The sequence below is a fragment of the Nyctereutes procyonoides genome, unplaced genomic scaffold (genome assembly GCF_905146905.1).
Source record: "Nyctereutes procyonoides isolate TBG_1078 unplaced genomic scaffold, NYPRO_anot_genome, whole genome shotgun sequence".
Classification (NCBI taxonomy): domain Eukaryota; kingdom Metazoa; phylum Chordata; class Mammalia; order Carnivora; family Canidae; genus Nyctereutes; species Nyctereutes procyonoides.
In genome coordinates, this window is record NW_026575040.1 from 18315301 (window position 1) to 18329917 (window position 14617).

Here is a 14617-nt window from a genome sequence, read left to right on the forward strand (position 1 = left end):
TAGTAGCCCAAAATCCAACCACACAAACATTCCATTTTTGTCTAGGGAGGAAGACAAACAGAGAAGCAAACAGATACCACTTCTTTCAATAAGAACACACTTCATTGCTCTGTGTGCTCATAAAGTTCATGGTGCTGCTCTTTTTGAACAAGACAATTATATTTGGGTTTGGTGGTGGAGAAAGGAAGATGAAAACATTACAATTGTACATTAAACAAAAAACATACAGTAGCACACTAATGTGAAAACTGCATACATAGGTTTTTAGTTTGTTTGTTTTTATAGTACCCATTAGGATCATAAGTCAGTACCAATAAAGCAGCTTCTGCATAACGACCAAGTTCATTTTAGTGGATTTTTGCTGATTACCTAACACAATTTGCTATTTAAAAACAGCTGTGTGAGCAATTACTATTCTTAACTTAATTCCACAAACAATTCTATTCATTTCCTGTAATGAGGCCTGTGTACTCCCTGCGTTCAAGTCTTAGACCATTAATTCCTGCAATGGCAACACACTCTGCCTCTCAGAAGAACTCCGTAAAAATTTTTCCTTCATATTTCTCCTATATTTAAAAATCTCTTCCTCATATATTCTTTAAACTATGACTCATTTCTTTCTAGACTCACAAAAATTTACATTGACCACCTGCACTCTTCCCAATTTATTCACTCACTCACTCATTAATAAATTTCTTGTATCTATCCAGTCTCTTCCTAGACCACAGCAGCAAATCTGAATGTCAGGCACACAGAAGGCTCTCAAGTTAATGTCTGTTTATGAGATAAAACTGAATTTTTTCAAATCAAAGATTAACCCAAAATAAAATACAAAGACCCTCTGTTGGTCTTGGTTTCTAATATCTCTGTATCAGAGGTCAGTAAACTTCTCCTGTGAATGGCCATACAGTAAATATTTTAGGCTTTGTGGACCATACACTCTCCTAACCAACTATTCAACCCTACAATGTAGAACAAAAGCAGCCAGATAAAATATAAAGAGTGGTTGTATTCCAATAAAGCTTTATCTACAAATATAGGTGACAAACATTGGATATTTTGCCTACCTATGCTCTATGGCAGTTAATTCTGTTAACCATGTTGTGTCTCTAGGGATTTGCTGACATTCACCTTTGGGCCTCTATTTCTGCAAAGTATCACTTTCTCTTTCGTGTGAAAACTAAAAGTACCTGCTCTTCATCCCATGTTCCTCACTTTGGACATGTCCCTTTGGACAACTAAATCAGTTTTATTTTGACTGTCTCTTCAAAATGACATTTACAATACATATTCCCAGCCTTAATATCAGTTCTGTATTTTGGATCTTAAATCATCAAATTGGAGCAGCTCAGGTGGCTCAGCAGTTTAGCGCTGCCTTCAGCCCAGGGCCTGATCCTGGATACCCAGGATCAAGTCCCACGTCGGGCTCCCTGCATGGAATCTGCTTCTCCCTCTGTGTCTCTGCCTCTCTCTCATTAATAAATAAATAAAAATCTTTAAAAAAAATCATCAAATTCTTGCTGGCAGCTTTCATTTAGCTTTCCTGTCATTACCTAAAACCCATCCTGTATCTTAATAACAAACTCTCTGTATGTCGTTTATTTCTTCCTCATGTGTTTGGACCCTATTAATATTTCTAATATTGCAGGTAATACTATAGTAGTTTGGGTCAACTAGACTTGTAAACTGGAATCATCTTTGACTCTCCCTTCTCTTCTCTCTCCACTATCCCTGTACTGAGTATTCCTTATGAATGTATCCTGAGGCAGCCTTTCTGTTCCTTCTTATTCTGGGATTTCATGATATCCTTACTTAGACTTTTTTTTTTTCCTAGAGTCTCTCTGAATCTTCCTAAAACACTATTATGTAACATTTCACTAGCTTATAATATCCTGCCCATGTAATTTTACTAAAACATCCTGCCCATGTAATTTTACTAAAACAATCCTTTAAAATGCATTACCCTCAGATTTTAAAAGTAAACAGTTTCAGTGCCCCACTACCAAGAGAATAAATCCTAAATTCTTCAACCAGAAATGGAATATTTAATCATCTGTTCTACAAATGTTTACTGTCACTTGCACTGGGTTTTGCCCCACCTATGCTTTAAGCTTTTGATTGGCCTCTTCCCTTCCAACCCTAGTAGTCAAAAAAAAACTTACTCATTCTTTGCTATGGCATACATACTCACGGTTTAGGAGGATTCTAGGTACTGGTGATTCAGAGGTGCACAAGACACAGTAATCTCACCATCAAGCACCTGTCATTCAGTGTCTTACCATTCAAACTCTCGACTGTAACCCTGAGACATATTTATTGCACATAGTATCCACCATACATGAACATTTCTTTGCTCTTCTTACTCCTCTTAGCACTTCTACCTCTTCTAATTAAGTCTTACTGGTTTAATGGTCACTTTAAATTCCACCTTTGCTGTACAGCTTGCCCAACCTCACTAATCCATACTCAATTCCCTTCAATACTTTTACTGCACTTAAAAATCTATATCACACAGCACAGAGGTTATAATTGTTCTTATGTGAACTCTATTAACAAGCATTCTCCAATTAAAGAGCACGGTCAACTCTTATTTGTATCACCTACACTAATAATACACAGAACTAGCTCAATTAAAAAAAAAAAAAAGCTTTTGGGATCCCTGGGTGGTGCAGCCGTTTGGCACCTGCCTTTGGCCCAGGGCGCGATTCTGGAGACCCCGGATCGAATCTCACGTGGGGCTCCCGGTGCATGGAGCCTGCTTCTCCCTCTGCCTATGTCTCTGCCTCTCTCTCTCTCTCTCTCTCTCTCTCTCTCTCTCGGTGTGTGACTATCATAAAATAAATAAAAATTTAAAAAAAGCTTTTATACACAAAAATAACACTAGAAATTAATATAAGGGCAGGTTTTCTAGTGGCAAGTATGACTTTCTAGTGATCTTAAACTAATTCTCCCCAGTCTCACTTTTTTTTAAAAGATTTTATTTATTTATTCATTCATGAGAGACACAGATAGAGAGGCAGAGACACAGAAGAGAAGCAGGCTCCATGCAGGAAGCCTGACACGGGACTCGATCCCGAGACCTTAGGATCACGCCCTGGGCCAAAGGCAGGTGCCAAACCGCTGAGCCACCCCAGGATCCCTTCCCCAGTCTTACTTAATAGCATGAGTTTTTGCAAAGGAGCCTTCATAAAGGACAAAACTGACAACCAAAACACAAAGGTAACCATAGCAAGAAGACACTCAGCTGAGATCCCTGACACAGTCCTCTAATGGAAAGAACTAAAACTCTCTTGCTCACAATTATGTATATTTATTGTAGTACCATGTAAGCAAAAATTAGGGTCATGTATGGATTTCTAATTTTGAACTCTCATAATTAGTGTCTAACCCACAAAAAAAATAATTGAACTTAAATCACCTGAAAATATCTGCAACTTATAAAGATGAATAATTAGGGGACACCTGGGTGGCTCAGCGGTTGAGTGTCTGCCTTCTACTCAGGGCATGATCCTGGAGTCCTGGAATCGTGTCAGGTTCCCACAGGAAGCCTGCTTCTCCCCCTTGCCTATTTCTCTAGCTCTCTCTATATATATCTCTCATGAATAAATAAATAAAATCTTTTATTTTTTTTCAGTAAAATCTTTTAAAAGAAGATGAATAATTAGATAAAAAACTTACCACAGCATCCACCTTTGGGACTGTTAAAACTAGCTGGAAAAGCTGGTCACTGCCTATATAAACAAATCAGCTACTTCAGAGTATCTTTAGTTTAAAAACAGAGGAGTGCTTATCAAAATTATCAGTAACTAAAAATACACACTAAAAAAGACTTCTATTAAATAACAGAATATAATCTTGGCATAAAAATAAGATCTGTATACCAAATCTTACATACTGTCTGTGGGCATGTAAATGATACACTTCAGAAAACTGGCAGTTTATTAGAAAATAAAAATATACATACCCTATGGTATAACAACCTATCCCTAGGTATTTGCCCAAGATATAGTGAGAAAAAAAGTCATAAACAGACTTTTATACTAGTATTGAGGACAGTGTTCATAATAGCTAAAACTGGAAATAATCCAGGTGACCACTAGTTTAAAAAAAGAACAGGGACACCTAGGTAGCTCAGTTGTTAAGCATCTGCCTTCAGCTCAGGTCATGATCCCAGGGTCCTGGAATAGAGCCTGGCCCATGACTCCCTGCTCAACAGGGAGTGTGCTTCTCCCTCTCTCTCCCCGCCAGTCTTTCCCTCATCCCCACTTGTGCTCTGTCTCCCTCTCTCAATAAATAAAAATCTTTTTAAACTACAGAAAGATCTGTAGTATATTCATTAGAAGCAATCCTGTTTGGCAATACAAAGAAATGGATTAGTGGTATACACAACATGCAAAAAATCTCGGTAGCCTTATGATTAGTAAAAAAAAAATCAGATAAAAAGGTACCATTCATATATTGATCTAAAACAGAACAAACAAAATCACAGTGATAAAAATAAAGACAGTTGCTTCTACAGTAGAGCTGACTAGGAAGTAGTACAAGAAATAATATTTCTGGGGTGAAAAGAAAAGTTTTATATGACAACAAAATGTTCTAGTGGCCATTTTTCTAAGGAATTCAATTGAAAGTAACAATTATAACTATGGAGAAAACATTTTTTTTTAAAGATTTCATTTATTTGAGAGAGAGAGTGCGAATGTGTGCTTGCAGGGAGGGGCAGAGGAAGAAGCAAACCCCATGGAGCAGGGAGTGGGAAGCTGGCTTGATCTCAGAACCCTGGGATCAAGACCCAAGGTGAAGGCAGACCCTTAAACTGACTGAACCACCCAGGCACCCAAACAAAATTTTAAAAACTACTTGAAGGCAAAAATAGTGACCAAAAGTAGGCAGAAATTGGAAAGGATATGATCAGAAAAAAAAAAAAAACAGATTCACTGAATAAGATCCAAATCTATATGGTATGTCCAATCAAGACACCCCATAGTCAGCATGGTATATTGTGGGTGAACAAGCAGAAAGCTACTATCTTCTTTGTTTAAGAAGCCAGAAAACAGGATTTGGGAATGCCAATATGTCTGGAAGGTAAGGAGGGAAATCATAGAAAGGATAAAGCCACAGTTGGGAAAGGTTCAAAAATTTTAACTCTGCTCAAATCCTTGGATGAACTAACAATACAAACATAGGGGACAATACAAAAAAAAACAACTGAAAGCAGTATCTAGAAGGTTCAAATAACTGACCATAGATTTCAACTACTGGTACCATACAGGGATGCTTGGTAAATAATTTGGGCTTTCTACAAACCTGCTTTAACAAAACATAAAACCAATCCTCAAGATAATTGATCAATAATGTAACTACTTACCAGAGCAAAAAAACAAAACTATGCAGAAGAGAAACTAAAACCTCTACAACATATCTTGTACATTTTATAATATAAAATAAAAAAATACAGGTGTGGAGAAATAAAAATATGACCTGGGAAATATAGCCTGGGAAAAACACTCCATATGGCGGGATGATAGATGCTGGAATAAGAAGGAAAGGATTTAGGCAGCCTGGGTGGCTCAGCGGTTTAGCACCGCCTTCAGCCCAGGGCCTGACCCTGGAGACCCGGGATTGAGTCCCATGTCAGGCTCCCTGCATAAGGCCTGCTTTTGTCTGTGCCTCTCTCTCTCCTCTCTGTGTATTTTCGTGAATAAATAAAATCTTAAAAAAAAAAAAAAGGAAAGGATTTTGAAGCAGCTATTATATATTCAAAGACTTTTTAAAAAGATGGTCAAAATGAATGGACAGATGGGATACTCTCAACAGAGAAAATGGAAAAATATTTGAAAATGAAAATTCTAATGCTCATTTTGGTAGTACATCTACTAAAACTGGGAAGATTAGCATGACCCCTGCACAAGGATGACACACAAATTTTGAAGCACTCTATATTTTTTAAAAAAGGGAAAGTAAATGGAAATTCTAGAATTTAAAACTGTATTAACTGAAGTAAAAATTTACTGAATAAGCTAAATAACTGGAACTAGAAGAAGAAATTATAAATGAAAATGAATAGAAATCAATAAAAATTATCCAATATGAAGTAGAAAAAAATATTGGAAAAAAGAAATAGCACCTTAGCTACTTGTTAAATAGTCTAAAATAAATGTAATCAGGATATGAGAAGTAGGTGAGAAAATGACAAAGAATATACATCTGGGAGGAAAAAATTCCAAAAATTTCCACAAATCTGAAAAACACTGACTGCATGCAGGTCCACTGACTTTAGTAACCTCTAAGCATGAAAAATACAAAGCAAACCTCACCAATACACACAGTCATCAAAATGCTGAATGCAAACACAAGGAAAGAAACCTCACATTCAACCAGAGAGAAGAAAGACAAATTACATAAGAGGAAAATTATATAAGTAAAGGCTGACCACTCATCAAAAACAATGGAGGCTAAAGACAATAAAATGACATCATTACAGTTCTAAGAGAAAAAAAAGCCATCTGAGAATAACTGCCTAGAGATCTGAAATACAAGACATTTTAACTAAAGTTTTCATGCTGAAGAAAAATGACACCAGATAAAATTTGGATCCACAAGAAAGAAAGAATAGAAATAGCAATTATATAAGGATAAATGACTAATTTTCCTCAATTTTCTTTAAAGTGCATAGGATTGTTTAAAGTAGAAATTATGAAGTTGTTTTGAAAACTTTAAAATATTTTTATGACAAAGAATAAAAAAAGTCAATGAAATAATTCTTTTCAAGATCCTTAATTTTAGGACAGCCCGGGTGGCTCAGTGGTTTAGCGCCTGCCTTCGGCCCAGGGCGTGATCCTGGAGTCCCAGGATCGAGTCCCACATCGGGCTCCCTGCATGGAGCCTGCTTCTCCCTCTACCTGTCTCTGCCTTTCTCTCTCTCTGTGTTTCTCATGAGTAAATAAATAAAATCTTTTTAAAAATCCTTAGTTTTATATTGATATGATAAAATATAAAGCACATGTAGACTGTAATGAGTATATTTTAATTCCTAGAGCAATCCTTAAACATAATTAAAAGAGGTTCAGCTAAAAAGCCATTCAAGATATTAAAATAGAACACAAAAAAAATTTGATTAACCAAAAAGAAGTGAGAAAGGAAAGAATGAAAGCAAAAAATTTAAATAACATAACAAAACTAAATATAACATATCCAATACGTAACAAGTACTGGAAAGAATGCAGAGCAACTAGAACTCTCATACACTGCTGGTAGGAGTATAAAATAGTGAAACCACTTTGAAAAACTCTTCAGCAATTTTTTAGAAAATTAAACATATTTCTACATATGACTGAGAGATTCCACTCTTCATATTTACCAGGAGAAATAAAAATGTTTATGTTCACAAATTGAATTACCCAAGACTGTTTGTAGCAGCAGCCTCATTCATAGTAGCCAAACACTTAAAACAGTTCTAATGACTGCAGACACCTAAATGGATAAATATATGATGGTTTATTAATGCAATGGAACACTGCTATTGAGCAATAAGAACAAAGTGCTATACACAACTTGGATGTATCTTTTTAGCAAAGAAGCTAGGCTCAAAAGAGAACGTACTATTATGTTCTATTTACACAATGTTCTAAAAGTGGCAAAATTAATCTAAGGTAATAATACAAGAATGATGGTTGTTTGTGTAAGTGAGGGGTTGTTTGGAAGGGGCCATGAGGGAATTTTCTGAGGTGCTACAGGTTAGGTTTCCCAGGAAACAGACTTAGGTGGATATGTGAGTTCAAAAAGTCCACTGGGAAGTTCTCATGCTCACTGCCTATGATGAGTTGAAGGTAGCACAAGTGGTGTATTACAGGAAGAACCTGAATTGTGATACAAGAGCAACAAATCCCTTAGGCCTCCACATGGGGAATTCTCAAACTGGGATGGGCCTCAATAACTGTCCCAAATAACAGCAAGTGAACCAAGATCTTTACACTCTTCCTCTATCCTACCACTGCATTGACCAGTCATTGGATATATGCAGACCCCAGAAAGTAGATGTGACAAGATCAAGATAGCCTTTTCCAGCAGAAAGCAACCCTTAAACGCTCTTTGGTGAGAGCTGTCCACCAACATTCCAAGCAGCTTGAAAAACAGGTGTTCAATCCTGGAAGCACTTTACTGTATTAATAACATGGCATGGGATAAATGTTTTTTTATCTTGATTGAAGTATTGATTATATGGGTGTGTACACATTTATCCAGCTCACTGAACTGTACATTTAATATCCATTTGGGGTGTCTGGGTGGCTCAATTGGTTATGCGTTGGACTCCTGATTTTGGCTCAGGTTGTGAGATCAAGCCCTGCATGGGGCTCTGCACTGGGCATGGAGCTTACTTAAGATTCTCTCTCCCTCTCCATCTGCCCCATCCTCCAAAAAATCCATTTATTTCACTGTATGTAAATTCTACCCCCAAAAAAAGTCACCCCACCCTCTTTAAAATGTTTTAAAAGGTCACCCACCCTCGTTAAAAAGCTTTGAAAATGTTATACTCTTATTCTGAACCCCTACCCCCACCCTCCAAAAACCCCATACTTAAATACTAAAATTATAGCTTGGAATGATAATAGCATAGTCAAACTACAGCTTTTGAAGTAGTAGTGGATATCTACAGCAATTGGCCCCCAGTATTAGAGACCGTAAGAAAAAGATGCTGACACTCAGTAGTATTCATTTGAAGTTCAAATAAAAGTCCACACCCATGTGGCAAGGATGACATGGTGATTTGATAGTCTTTGTTGAAACAACGGAAGGCAGATATCTGAAAGAGTTTTGTCATTTAAAAGAAAAAGTGCAAACCCAAGTTCTACCTTTCTATTACCTTCCAAATACTATCTATTCCTACAATGAATATCCCTTTCTCCCAATTTTGGGACTGGGCATTATGAAATAAAATAATTGATCATTACTAATGCAAACAGCACAATGCTGTCACATATTTAAAATAATTATGCTTTGGAGGCGCCTGGGTGGCTTGGTCAGTTGCCTTAGGTTCAGGTCATGATCCCAGGGTCCTGGGAACGAGACCTGCATAGGGCTCCCAGCTCAGCGGGGAGTCTGCTTCTCCCTCTTCCTCTGCTGTTCCCCCTGCTTGTGCTGTCTCTCTCTCTGTCAAATAAATAAATAAAATTAAAAAAAATAATTATGCTTTGAAGAACTATACAAAGAGAACTAAGGAAAGATTGTTCAGATGATTCAGAGATTTCTGAAGACTTAATGCATGAAGGCTATTTATACTGTAGAGAGCAAAATACCATTTTAAATCAGTATCAGATTAAAAGTGACTTTTATCATGTTATGAACACACACGGTTTTGTGCACATATAACTGTAAATTTGTAGGTTCCCTGGGGACAAAGGGTATATAAGTGAAATACCAGCAAATTATGTTCACTAACAATGCTAAGTTAGTACAAACCAAAAGGATACACTAAAAAACTACATAAATGATAGTGAATGTATGCCTTTGGCAAAAAAGGAAAGAAGATTTGGTCTTTACTACGATTACAACGTACTGAAAGAATATGAACAGGGGCTTATATCCAATTATACCCAGGAAATAAACTAAAATTAAAAGGTGAGAAGGTAAATATAAAGTTAGTTTTGAAAATGTAATGCAAGTCAAAGGTAGAAAGATTCATGTTTTAAAAATGTGTGGTTTACACTCAATATTCAAGAGGAAGATGTTTTTCAGCTGAAGCTAAAGTTTAGTTTATAAAATTTTCAGAAATATTTGTTTTCCTTCATGATCCACACAGAACAGAAGGAGAGGAAATTAAGTATACTTCCATGGATGCTACTGCAATAACATACTACTTATCACTCCTAAAAGCTGATCTTCAATTTTTGCTTAAAGTGAAAATCTCCATAACCCAATCAATTTGTGCATTTACTTCCATTACAATTTCTTCTATTAAACACCTCCATTAAGTTACTCAATTTATTATTTTAAAATAGGTTTAAGTATATGAAAAAATTGGGAACCCTGGGTGGCGCAGCGGTTTAGCGCCTGCCTTTGGCCCGGGGCGCGATCCTGGAGGCCCGGGATCGAATCCCACATCGGGCTCCCGGTGCATGGAGCCTGCTTCTCCCTCTGCCTGTGTCTCTTCCTCTTCCTCTCTCTCTCTCTCTCTCTCTCTCTCTCTCTCTCTCTGTGTGTGACTATCATAAATTTTAAAAAAAAAATTTTAAAAAAAAAGTATATGAAAAATTATCTTGTTCAGTCTTTTTGAAAATAAGATGGTATTCAAGATAGAAATAGAAGAGAGCCTAACCTAATGCAACTGTTTATAGACTCACTAACCTTGAAATACAGGTGAAGGGCTAGAATCTCACAATTTTATTCAATAAACATCTCTGATAAAATAATCTGTTTGTATCCTTTTTTTTTTATGATAGAGAGAGAGAGAGAGAGAGAGAGAGAGAGAGAGAGAGAGAGGCAGAGACACAGGCAGAGGGAGAAGCAGGCTCCATGCACTGGGAGCCCGACGTGGGATTCGATCCCGGGTCTCCAGGATCACGCCCTGGGCCAAAGGCAGGCGCTAAACCACTGTGCCACCCAGGGATCCCTGTTTGTATCCTTGAGTATCATTTAAAATGTTTTCTAGGGGGGATCCCTGGGTGGCGCAGTGGTTTGGCGCCTGCCTTTGGCCCAGGGCGCGATCCTGGAGACCCGGGATCGAATCCCACGTCGGGCTCCCGGTGCATGGAGCCTGCTTCTCCCTCTGCCTGTGTCTCTGCCTCTCTCTCTCTCTCTCTCTCTCTGTGACTATCATAAATAAATAAATTAATTTAAAAAAAAAAAAAAAGAAATAAAAATATGAGCTGAATTTTTAAAAAAAAAAAAAAAAAAAAAAAAAAAAAATAAAATGTTTTCTAGGGCAGCCCTGGTGGCCCAGCGGTTTAGCGCTGCCTTCAGCCCGGGTTGTGATCTTGGAGACCCAGGATTGAGTCCCACGTCAGGCTCCCTGCATGGAGCCTGCTTCTTCCTCTGCTTGTGTCTCTGCCTCTCTCTCTCTGTCGGTCATGAATAAATAAATAAAATATTTAAAAATAAAATAAGATAAAATAAAATGTTTTCTAAGTATCATTTAGAGTATCTGTCAAGTATTTAAGACCCAATGAAAAAGTGATCAGTGATAAAATGCTGGCAAAATACTTTTAGTTGGCAGTATTTCCTAAAGCAGGAACCCCATTCATTCTGACTTTGTCCTGTGGCCTCTGGGTGAGTTAATCATCATCCTGTTAAAACCCTTAAAACCTTCAACCCAAAGAATTTATAAAGATGAAATAAATGCATAGTTTAAATACATTTCTGCCCAAGAGCAAGGAACTAGACTTGGGTTCTTGACCTCCTCAATTATGTCATTAACAAGAGAGAAGATGGGCAAATATGAGGAGTTTATAAATTGCTCAGAGCTGCTTTAGGAGAGAAGAAGAAGAAAAAAATCACCATACTTTGACTTCCCAGTAATTAAAAACAGATCTGTGTCTTGTGCCAACTCATCAAGTGAACACACATTCAATTTTATGATATCTCCTTGTCAGTCTCAAAGTGGAAAGGCTTGACCTGTATTGATTTACCCAATTCTATATCCATACACAATACCAAATATCTTAGTTGTTTGGTATTCTTCCTATTGCTTTTCAATATTTGCACCTCTGGTCTAGCTTCTTCCTCTTTCTTCAGAACCACATTCCTATCTTTGATCAGACTGGCTTCCAAATCTCCTACATCCCAGAAAAACCTCTCAATCTCCCCCTTGGACACATGGGTGTGTATACATTTATCAAGCTCACTGAACTGTACATTTAAGAGAAAGGTATTTACTGATAGCATGAAGAAAACTTGACATATTCTAAATATTTAATATATTTATTCCAGAAGTTTAAGAGCGCCCTCCTCTCCCCCCCCCCCCCCGGGCAAAAAGGATCTAGATGATTTCCTTCCATACCCAATTTCTCTCATTGGTCTTTCACTTTATCTTTTCAGCTTAACAAACTGTACCTACAAAAGCCGTATCAGGAAAATAAGCCTTACTGGCCGCTGAACCTAAGTACAATTCCTGACTTTTCCATTTACTAGGCATATGACAACTCTATTAAGGCTATTTCTCCCACAAAAACTGGAGGTTGATAATAGTACATAACTCACAGACTAAGGAGTGAATGAAATGAGATGATACTTAAAGGCACATAGTACAATATCTACCACATAGTAAATGCTCAATAAATGTTACGCTGTCTGAAACTTCAGAGAAGGCCTTTTCATTCTCATTGTGAGAGAACTCATTTGGCAATCTTGCTACTGAGAAAAACTGGGGAAGGCAGGTATCTGCTGCTTAAAGAAGTGACTGAATCTAAGTTGGATTTCCCATTTGTGGTACTGCTTCTTCAACTATCAGTTCCTCTTTGACTGGATACTGAGAAACTGCTGAAGTAATTACCTTGTGTTTTAAACTCCTCATATAAACGGTGATTTATAGTAAATGAGGTCATCTTTCAAAGCCTAACCATAAAGCATATCTACTATATAAATACTCAAACTATACAGACATTTAAGTTTATGCCAAATCAACGTTGGTTTTTCCTACTTTTATGAGAATACAACCAAGAAAATAAAAAGGAAATAGTATCTTCATATTACAAGGGTGAAAAAAGGATTCAAGGTAGTAGCCCAAACATAGTTCAAGTTGTATGACTTGAACGTCACATCTTTTTCTACGCTTGAGTTTTCTCATTTGCAAAAACCAGGTAACATTGGCTCTACCTACTAATGACAGCATATAAAATGCTGAGCATCTTGCATGTAGTAGTTTCTAAGTGTTTAAAACTATCCTCACAAAACCCTTTCCCTGAAATGTTTCAATGGATTGTTTAAAAAGATAAAGGCAACGCATGACAGAATATAATTATGTCACTAATTATATGTTTTCCCAATTAAACAACTTCTATTCAATAAGCATCTACTGAGTAACTATTATGAGTGAGAAGCCATACTTTGTCATTCACTCAAAGTCACCACGTTTTTATTTGCTTTTTACATCATATGTGTGGTAGGCATCAGCACACCACCAACTTGGTCAAGTTAAAGTCAACAAACAGATGAAGTATTACATTTTATGTACTTCTTCACATTTTATTTCCACTGACCTCAAGACATATTTGTATCAAACACATAACAAATAGGGATGCCAGGGTGGCTCAGTGGGAGCATCTGCCAGGTCCCAGGATCAAGTCCTGCATTGGGCTCCCTGCAGGGAGCCTGCTTTTTCCTCTGTTTATGTCTCTGCCTCTCATGAATAAATAATTATTTAAAAAAATAACAAATCTATGAACCTTCAAAAATACTGCATTATTTCCAAGCAGAAGTTGCCCTAAAAATAGTCCTCTAAGAAACCAACCTCAAAATCACATGTGAATGGAAGTCAGAATAAAAAACTTTAATTCTAACACAGTAAAGGTGCATTAACCACACTTTATTTTTAAAAGTCTTAGAAATTCTTAGGGCGCCTGGGTAGCTCAGTTGGTTAAGCATCTGCCTTTGGCTCAGGTCATGATCTCTGGGTCCTAGGATCTAGTTCCATGTTGGGCTTCCTACTCAGCAGGGAATCTGCTTCTCTCTCTCCCTTTGTTCCTCCTCCTACTCCTACTCATGCTTGCTCCTGCTCTTTTCTCTCTCAAATAAATAAATAAAATCTTTTTTAAAAAATCTGATAAATTCTTAATCTGATAATTTCTTAATTTCTCATTTTCTCCTCTTAGTGAACTATATCAGTACCACCTAGCATCTCTTTTTCACTTTTCCCATTTAATTTAAAAGCTTTTATTTTGTTTCCAATTTGAAAATTTCTAATCTGAACAAACAAAATTGTTCTACTTTTCTTTTGTTAAGCTTCTTTTCATAAAAATTGTCTTCCTTCATAGTTTAAAGAAAAAAAAAAGAAAAAATCAAGATACAAACTGCTTATTTACCATGGTAACTATAATGCCTGAGGGGAAAAAAACTGGAAAGAAATACAAAAAGTACTAATAGTTTCATTAAAAAAGTTGGATTCTTATTGTCTTCCTTCTTACCGTTTTTTTGTTTTTTTCTGAAATTATATTAAAATGAGTTTATATAATTTAAAAGTAAGTTTTTTGAAAAACTGTAAGCTAAACCAAAAGCAATCACTGAGCAAATACTGAACTACTTCCGGTCTAATATATATTATCATTTAAACGTTTACACATTTAAATATTTTTTCTTGGGGTGCCTGGGTGGCTCAGTAGGTTAAGTGTCTGCCTTCAGCTCATGTCATGATCTTAGGGTCCTGGAATTGAGCCACACAAGAAGCTGTGTGCTCAGCGGGGAGTCTGCCTCTCCCTCTCCCCCTGCTTGTGCTGTCAAATTAATAAATAAAAATATTTTTTAAAATAAAATAACTTAAATAATTTTAAAAATAAATATATTTTTCTCAATTATATACAATCACAAAAAACAAGTATTTTTTACTTCACTGACATTTCAGTGACTTAAATATTTCATTAAATGAGTAACCCCAAATTTCTCCAAAGAACACATACAGATGGCCAGC

General features: G+C 36.7%; 1 protein-coding gene and 1 pseudogene across 7 annotated transcripts in view; one reads left to right on the top strand and one right to left on the bottom strand.

The window, feature by feature from the left end:
• TCF12 (transcription factor 12) overlaps positions 1-14617 on the bottom strand; it is a 375082-nt gene that overhangs the window by 243341 nt on the left and 117124 nt on the right. The window lies entirely within an intron of this gene.
• On the top strand, positions 5853-5947 carry LOC129506510 (U6 spliceosomal RNA; annotated as a pseudogene).